Source organism: Larimichthys crocea, chromosome I (assembly GCF_000972845.2).
Source record: "Larimichthys crocea isolate SSNF chromosome I, L_crocea_2.0, whole genome shotgun sequence".
NCBI lineage: Eukaryota > Metazoa > Chordata > Actinopteri > Sciaenidae > Larimichthys > Larimichthys crocea.
This window is the reverse complement of record NC_040011.1, coordinates 36,465,603-36,474,355: the sequence shown is the minus strand read 5'-3', so window position 1 is coordinate 36,474,355 and position 8,753 is coordinate 36,465,603.

Here is an 8,753-nt window from a genome sequence, read left to right as displayed (position 1 = left end):
AGTTAATTATTTGCATTAGAGTAATTTGAAAACAACAATGAGGGAACGTCCAAAACGTCCCCACTGAATGGAGATGAGAAGCTGGAATGATGGGTTAAGGGAGCAGGGTGTTGCTTGGTTTTATTACTCTGGCTGCCGCTGTCATTGCTAGGCTGAGAGGTAAGTTATTGGAGGGGAGTAATTAATTTGAAGGGAAGTGAGGGAGAGACAGACAGAGGGAGAAATAATTAAGCGGATGAGATGCACAGTGGTAAAGGTCCTTGTCGGGCCATGAGGGGATGTGTGTGACCTGCTGTCCCCGGAGCTTTGACGCCTGCTGCTGCTGGGCCCGCTGGATGAGGGAAAAGATGGCTCTGACATTGCAGCAGAGGACAGAGATGAACTCTCTCTCTTTTACACACACACACACACACACACACACACACACACACACACACACACACACACACACACACACACACACAGAGGCACTGAAGCAGGTGCAGGGGGTCCTGCTACAGTGAGGTCTTAAACTTAACAAGCATGCACGCAAGCTATTTCACTCTTGCACTCAACCTCAAATGCTCTTGTACTTGTTTTTGTCGCTTGTCACATTCTTTCCATGGAGACTTACCTGAACCTTTAAAGAGTAACTCTGATTATTTCCACTTTTTTAGAGCTGTGACATCATTTCTGCTGGCTACGATCACGTTGTATTTACTATGATTGTGAATGCAGCGTCGTCACAAAAGATGTCGAACGAGGCAAAAAACACAGCCCGATCTTTTTGTTTGTAGTGTTACACAGTTTTGCACCTCATGATGTAAGTCCAACCTAACCAGGCCTTATTTATGAGTTATTCCATCATCACAACATTCTCTCTAGTATCGCTTCCATCCAAAGATTTTGTGGAAATCATGGGATGTAGACGTAAACACTGGATTGATTGAACTTTTGCACATTTTTCAATACTGACTCTCTTGTCTGACGATAGTGTTGCACGATGATCAGACTGTAAACAAAAAGAATCAAATGCAATTTTTCAGGCCCAAAATCTGCACACGTGCATCAGTTGTGGAGGGATGCCAGATGAGTGATGGAGCTGCCACATCGTCAGGTAAAAACAGTAAAATTGTATTTTTATCTGCAGGTTAAACCTGAAGTGAGCACACCTGAAATGTCACAGAAAGGTGAAGCAGATTGTTGATCTATAAAGCACAATAAAAGTTTTATCCCCATTGTTTTGTATACCAAATAACTTTGGCTAACATGAAGGCTTGTTTAAAACGTGAATGACTACTTTTGTTTTTCACCCTGTTGAACTTTTTCAGCAACCAACGTAGTGTGAACAATGTTATCATAATTAATAATGAACAGAATTAACATCCAAAATGTAATTACTGTTAAATGCCTGACCACAACCAGATAACCAAAAGACTTAATGCTTGTGTTGACAACAACGTCTTATTCCCCAGTTGGAAGGGTGAGTCTCTATAGCGATATGACAGATGTGAATAATAATAACACAAACACATACAGACACAGTCATGACTCATCCATCATATACCATCATATGAGGAACCACGTGGCACACTGACATTCACTCTCATACTCTTCCTCTGTGTGTAGTCACTTGAACAGAAGCCTCAACTAATGATTGCACAACAGAGCGCTGTGCTGCCCCTGCACATGTGAGAAGGGCTCTTGTTATAGTTTCCAAACAGCTTTTCTAGAATAGCAGAGGAAGCGGACACAGGCACATTCAAATGTTTCACATCGCCTCTGCTCTCCACTCTCTCCTCACAGGCCTCACATTATATAAAGAAGGTGTTGCAACAGTATCAGCTACAGATGCTGATTGCAGCGCTCACACTTTGTTTGCCCCCCCACACTCTCTCTCTCTCTTTTCTCAGAATCATTTGCATGCAGTCAACACTCACATTGTGCTGTTACCAGAAGCTGTTGCTTGGTCCTGTCGTGAGGGAACGTCATCCCAGAGAAGTACGCTGTTAATAAACTTGAAAGTTACAGATCAAATCAAGCCATAGCAACCACTATAGATGGGAATGCTGCTCTCACAAATACAGTTTTCTCCCCCCAAAAAATGACAAATCCATTTTTATAGAAGTGGTTACGCAATCTCAGTTAGACCAAACACTGCAACAAAGGTTGAGTTGTTACATACACGTGTCTCCTTTATGGGTGCTGACTGACTCAACACCTTCACATCTTCATCCAAAGACTGAAGAGTTGTTTTTTTGTTTCCTTTAGGACCAGTGCTCTGATTTTTATATGCTTCCAGTAGCTCTTAAATTTTTCTGTCTGTTTTCTCTCTGTCTTTCTCTAACAACCCTGTTTCCTTGGCTCTCCTGCAGGGCCCAACATGTCTTGCCAAGAGCATACTCATTATTTATGCCACTGTACCAAAACAACATGAAATTGCTTTTGCATTTGTTACGAATATAAATCACTTTTAAATGGGGCTATACGTTCTACTAAACAAATTAGGTTTTCAGTCTAATGCTACAAACACACTGTGCTGTGTAGTTAGACCCTGTTAATCCTGCTGTATGTGGGAAAAAATGGTTGTAACATTCAAGGAGAAAGGCTTATGATGTAACATGAGGGTGTTCTGGTAGAGACTGTTCAGCAAAACTTCCCCTGTGCACAACAGGATGAACAGACAAGTAGTTGCCAGAGGATGAGTGGGAGGAAAAAGAGAGAAGAGAAGAGGCATTCAGGAGAGAGATAGCTACATTGAAAAGCTTGAATAGGGAACTCAGCGACTTCACAGGACAGATTGCTGGAGGCTTTGCTTCTGGAAGAGTTGAGAGACCTTTGCTGTCTGTCATTTATTGGTCCACTGCAACTTGTGAAGCAGCAACGCTGGCCAAAGCGTTGTTAGTGCCAGGTCCACGTCTAGTCTGCCACGCTGGCCAATCAGTCCTCTTTTACCCAGGCGCCTCTCAGTCTCCTTTGGCAAATGGCTCAGTATGTACGCCACCCGTCCCATGTCCCCCCTTTCAGAAGAGGGGGATAAACAGAAAGAGGTGGCAAAACGAGAGCGCTCTTTTGTGGTGGTTGAGGAGGAAAGGGACACTCTCAGCCATAGGCCCCCCTCTGGCTGGCAAATCTGGAAAGTGGTGAGGAATGAACAGACACAATAACAAGGCCCGAGAGACCCACAAAACCAGAATACTGTGTTCTAGGCAAAGACAAAGAAGTTCCTGATAATACGATCTGGATGGATGTAATACAAGTATATGACCCTTTTATATCATTGTTTTATACCCAGATGGTGTTAATACCAACCCCACACCATTGGACCGTAATGTTTTTACGCTTTTTGTTTGAATGAAGCAAACATGTCACTTGACTTCCAGTCATTACCAAAGTGACTGTTGACTGTTGCTAAGCCCTTTTCTGTTGTTATGCCTGTCAAGATTTCTTTTCTTGCACAGGGCATATGCAGTTTACAATGAAGATTTACTACTCAAGAGTTTTCATCATTTTTGAAACGAGTCCTTGATTTCGCATCAAGGCATACATTCACAGGTTCCTCAGTCCAAACTGGCAATCATCATTGCCGACTTCATTGCAACTGTTGTGAGCAGGTTTTATTGTGCCTACTGTAGCTAGTGAGCAACTTTTAACAAATTGGTTGAAAAGTCTCAAACCAAATTATTCTGATATTATTTGATATATATTTTGTTAAAAGGCTGCAGCTAAAGCTACAAAGCTCAGACGAAAAGTCAGCATCCTACCAAGGAACTGAAAATAAAGGAAAAAGAAGAATGCAACATCATCAACAGCAAGTCGGCCGTTTTACCAACACCCACACCATCACCGGCCAGCTAGCTTGGTAGTCTGTCGTGTTCAAACACGGTGTTTAATTTCAATTAACTTCAGTTTCAACATAGTCTGTAAACACTGTCACTTGATACAACTTTATGGTGTAATGTTAACACGATTTACACTGCACACTCTGCACACTCTCTCTCTCTCTGTGAATGTAAGGTGGCAGATCTTGTGTTTTTATGCTGAACATCCTTTCTGACATATTGACAAATAATGCCGTCTTCCAAAAATAGCTGTGCCGCTCTAGAAAGAATCTTTCCCACTTCCTATTCTCTATTACATACAGTATATGTTTTTTCAGTCTGACCTAACCCAGGCAACATGATGAAACTTATGCTTTATTGTTTCTATTGTCAAACTTTGTGTCACAAGATAAAGTCAGGCAAACAAATGTATTACTTTCACGAATGGGATGAGGTTGCTCAACAAATTTCTTCAATCAGTCAGGGGAACGTTTGCAGCTTATGTTAAAGCAAGAAACATTTTAATCCACAGTTTACTCAGTTTTTATCAAGTATTGCTAGTATCAAAGCCCCATGCACACATTACATTTTGATGCGTGGAGAAATCCAAAGGTCTGCCATGCGTATGGTAACGTCACTATGCCTGAACCATCACTGTATTCAATACACTGTTGTTTTCTTAAAATTATGGTTTGCTCAATTATGCAGATATACATGCGATATAACTGTTTGCGCATATCCTCATTTAGAAACTTTATTTAGACATGAACGATTTATAGAGCTCAAGCAAAGATACAGTTAGTTTCTGACATGTCAGAACTTTGACAGTCCAAACTTTCTCTATCTTCTAAATCTAGGTTATATTTAGTTTCTGGGGCATCGTGTCTTAGTTTTTTTATGTCTTTGGAACCATCCATGTTGACTCTCTGCCACTCAGGAGAGATATAAGATATATTAGATATAAACTACTGTTGCCTTATATGTGTGTAAGAGGGCTATGTTTGTTGTACAGAAACATGCTGAGCACACTGTGGGTATTTTAGCCTTTCTCCTTCCTCCCATCACTCTGAGCTACAGCTTGATAAATTGTTGGTACTTCGGAGGGCGATGTATTAACTTGGCACAGTAGCTGCCCTTCAGTTAAAGGTGTCTGTGAGTCTGTTGCTAATATTGAAGAAAGTGTCTGCAATTGTTTTTTTTAAAGCGACCCTGTTAGAAGAGGTCGTGGTGATTCAGTGTGACCCCTTTAACCTTCCATAGCGTGCGTCTGAGGGGGTGTATGAGAAAGCTTTATCATCTTGAGTTTTCTTTCCACACCTGCACATGCCACCACCTGTCATTAACAACCAGAGGAGACTGTGATGACATGCGTCTATTCACAGACTCATCCTCCCACACAGCACTTACCCCTGCTATTCCATCAGTGCAGAAGATGTAATTAATGGCATTTTTGCCGTGCAGCAGGCCAGGATGCCAATCACAAGCTGCGCTTTCAAGCAGGGTTTATAATCCTCATATTTGCTGCAGGACTCCCAAGGTGAAGGGGTCTGCACAAGATGGAGCTTCTTCCATGGGCTACAGGCTTTTTCCACTCTCCTTGTGATTGTGGGATCAGCGGGGTACAGGGGATTACATGGCTACACAGAGGAAGGAAATGTGCTCCGAGCTGGAGGACATAGGGTTTCAGATTTGTTATCCTAGACACTTTGTATGAAATATTCATTTAAGCTGAGGAATCTTCAGGGTTACAATGTTGCTCAGCTGATTTCAGACTCTTGTTGAGGATTATTTGACGTTTCAGATGACGCCGTGCTCCTCATCAAAGACACAGACGCTGAAACAGCACTGATCCGAATCCATGTCAGCTGCAATATTTAGCAGGACTAAGTGGAGAAAATGTGTACTCTCGTTTGTCAGACAGCCTCATGAATCTTTTCTCTTGTTTGCTTGTGCATACAATGATTTTCAGGGCACCAGTGTGTTTTATTTGAGCTGCTCTGACATGCTTGTGCCTGACAGTTTCTGACATGTGTCATGTCTTGCGCTGACACTGAGATGGAGAGAAAGGATAAAGGACTGATTGGTTCATACAAGGTCACTGTGAAGCTGCAGGAATCCATGTTGACAGCTTTTGGTTCTGACGTCATGTATCTCCCAAGGCTTAAGAGCACACACTGTATGTCACAGTGGCGGCCATTCTTTGCAAATATAATACAGATACATGAAATAAATGGCCTGACACTCAGAACGAAACATTCCTTTGCTTTCATCAGAGACACCCTGATACTAAAGCTGCCTTCACATGGTCGGCAATTCTTCAACAAAACCATATCTGAATTTTGATGTAACAACGTAATGGGATTTACTGCCCACTTACTGTTTATATAGCTTATAAGCCATATGTGTAATACATATTCATATGACTTATACATACGTACGTACATATGAATAATGTAGAGAAAAATCTTTAGCAGTAGGTAAAAACATATGTTTTAATCCACAAAGGGAGGGAGAAGATCTATTTAAGGATCTATTATCACTGAAGGTTTGTCGGCAACACTGCTACCTCCCTTGCTTGCTATGCAACGGTGCTATTTTTATTAAAAACATCGTCAATAGAAGTGTATTTTCTGAGATGAGATGGAAGTAAAATGGCTCACTCATTATCTACTTCAGTTACAGAAAAAACACTATGTTTAATTCAGCATGTTATTACAGTAGTTTCTTTAATGTCATGTACAACTTTAATGTCATATAAAGTATTCTGATATGATAACTTATATGTTAATAGGCATATACTGTATGTATGTATGAGACATACACATACACTATATTTAGTGGCAAATTTTCAGAGGTTAGCAAAAGTGATGCCATAGTTTTCTTAAATATTAATGCGATCATTGCTAATACCGAATAATAAGGGAAGGAAGGAATTTTTAGCTAATAAGCGAGCTATCTTGTCACCTCTAAGTGTTGCAAATACACAGATCTGATCAGGTAGGAGGAGGAACGGATCGACCGTGACACTTCTGCCACCATGTTGAACCACCATGGAAAGGTCAGTTTTCAGTAAAAACAAAGTTTGCATGAGGAGGAAAGGCCAAAATGCAAAATGCAAAAAAAAGGTTTTCTCTGCATTTAAAAAAAACCCTGTGTATGTGTGGGCTAGGCTTTAGGCAGAGAAGCTTTAAATCTAAATATCTAAATACTAATGCTGACATGGCAACACGTCATAGCATGCAACCATTTGCTGGACACAAAATACAACTGAGGCTGAGGTGAAGATAGTTTTAGAGGTAATATGATGAAGGCTGAATGATAAAGAGTCAGCACTGCCACTGAAAGATTCCTTTATACTGCGAAAAAAAAGAAGAAAAAAATCGACCATTGCTGCTCGACTAGCTCCATTGTTTCCTGCGACCTTTGTCCGCTCAGTTGTGTCTTCTGCTCTTGACAACTGTGAGAAGCTGTGACGCAAATTAAGTAATTGTGTGATCGATGAATGTCTGACAGGTGTTAGGAACATGTAGATATTTTCATGGAGTAAACTGTATGTTTAATAAACGTCTGTGTAAGATAAACAGCACTCTAAAGCTATTAGAGATTTTCACGGATGCCTGGATCTCACTGGGATGTGTGAATGACGTGTTCCCTCTTTCTTCTATATGACCTTTGTCACTCACTCTGCAATTAAATCTTTTCAGCATGAAGGCTTAAAGGATGACCAACGGGGTGCAGGATGCACTTAGAGTGCTGAACCTTTTATATTCATATTGAATGCTATTACTGATTACATTCTTTTTCTTTCCCCAGCACACTAAATCTCTATTCATCTTCATCTTCTGTCTTTTTATCAGGTTGTATCCTTTGAATGTATGCCGTCTCACCACTTCACATTGAAGAATAACATTTTTATTATACCTTTTCTTTCACTTGCATATAATGCAAGCAATATATTTGTCAGATTTACAACTTCAAGAGCTTTTATACTAGGCAATACTAAAACAGTCAGTTTTGATCCAAATACTATTTATTCAAGAATCTCTGAGCTGCTTTTGAAGACTTCAAAGTGAAGCTATTTTGTGCTTATTTCTAAAATAACAGATTGACCAGCGTGTCACTGGGACTGCAACAACTTTTCTTGTGATGCACTCAGTGCTGTCAAGGTGCACCTGAATTAACAGCGGGCTGACAATAAACCTTTACCCCCGTCATCACTCATGGTTTTATCTTCCTTATGTTCACATATTTGTCTCTATACACTTCTTCTTCCTGTTTGGCCTAACCTTCATATTGATCTCTCCATCCTCTCACTTCACAACCAGAGGCTTCAAGAGGCGGTGTGATTGACAGGCCTGTGCCGTGTCTCTGCTGGATAATACTCCTCCTACCTCTCTTGTTGCCAGGGTGACCGATGGGTTTTCTCCGCTGAAACACTCTGTCTCCATATCTGTCACCTCAGATTGGTGAGAGAGCTGCAGAGAGGAGGGGGTAGGTGAGACTCCGTCAATCCTACACTTCCCATGGCAAATGACGGAGATACAAGACAAACAGTGTACAGCGAGTGTTCGTTTATGTTTCTAACGGTGTCTCATAGTCTATCGCACTCTGCTCAACACCAATCTTACACACTATTCTCTGTCTAGAGCATTAACTGACATAAAAACCAGGCCAGTGCCTGTGAGGGCCTGTCCATGATTCACAATAACATTATTTCTCCACTCTGCCACACACTGAAGCACAGTTCTGCCTGCACTATCAAAGATAGAGTCTTAGATTTAAAACCAACCAGAACAGGTCAAAAAATAGCCGGGAGGCAGCTACTTCACCAGCTAAAGCAACTCTCGTTTTGTTTAGCTCTCTTCTGTCTTTCTTCTGTCAGGCTTTCTCCTTGTCACTAAGCATCAGCTCTAACAGTGTTGCTATTAGCACAGTTCATCATTCACACAGGCA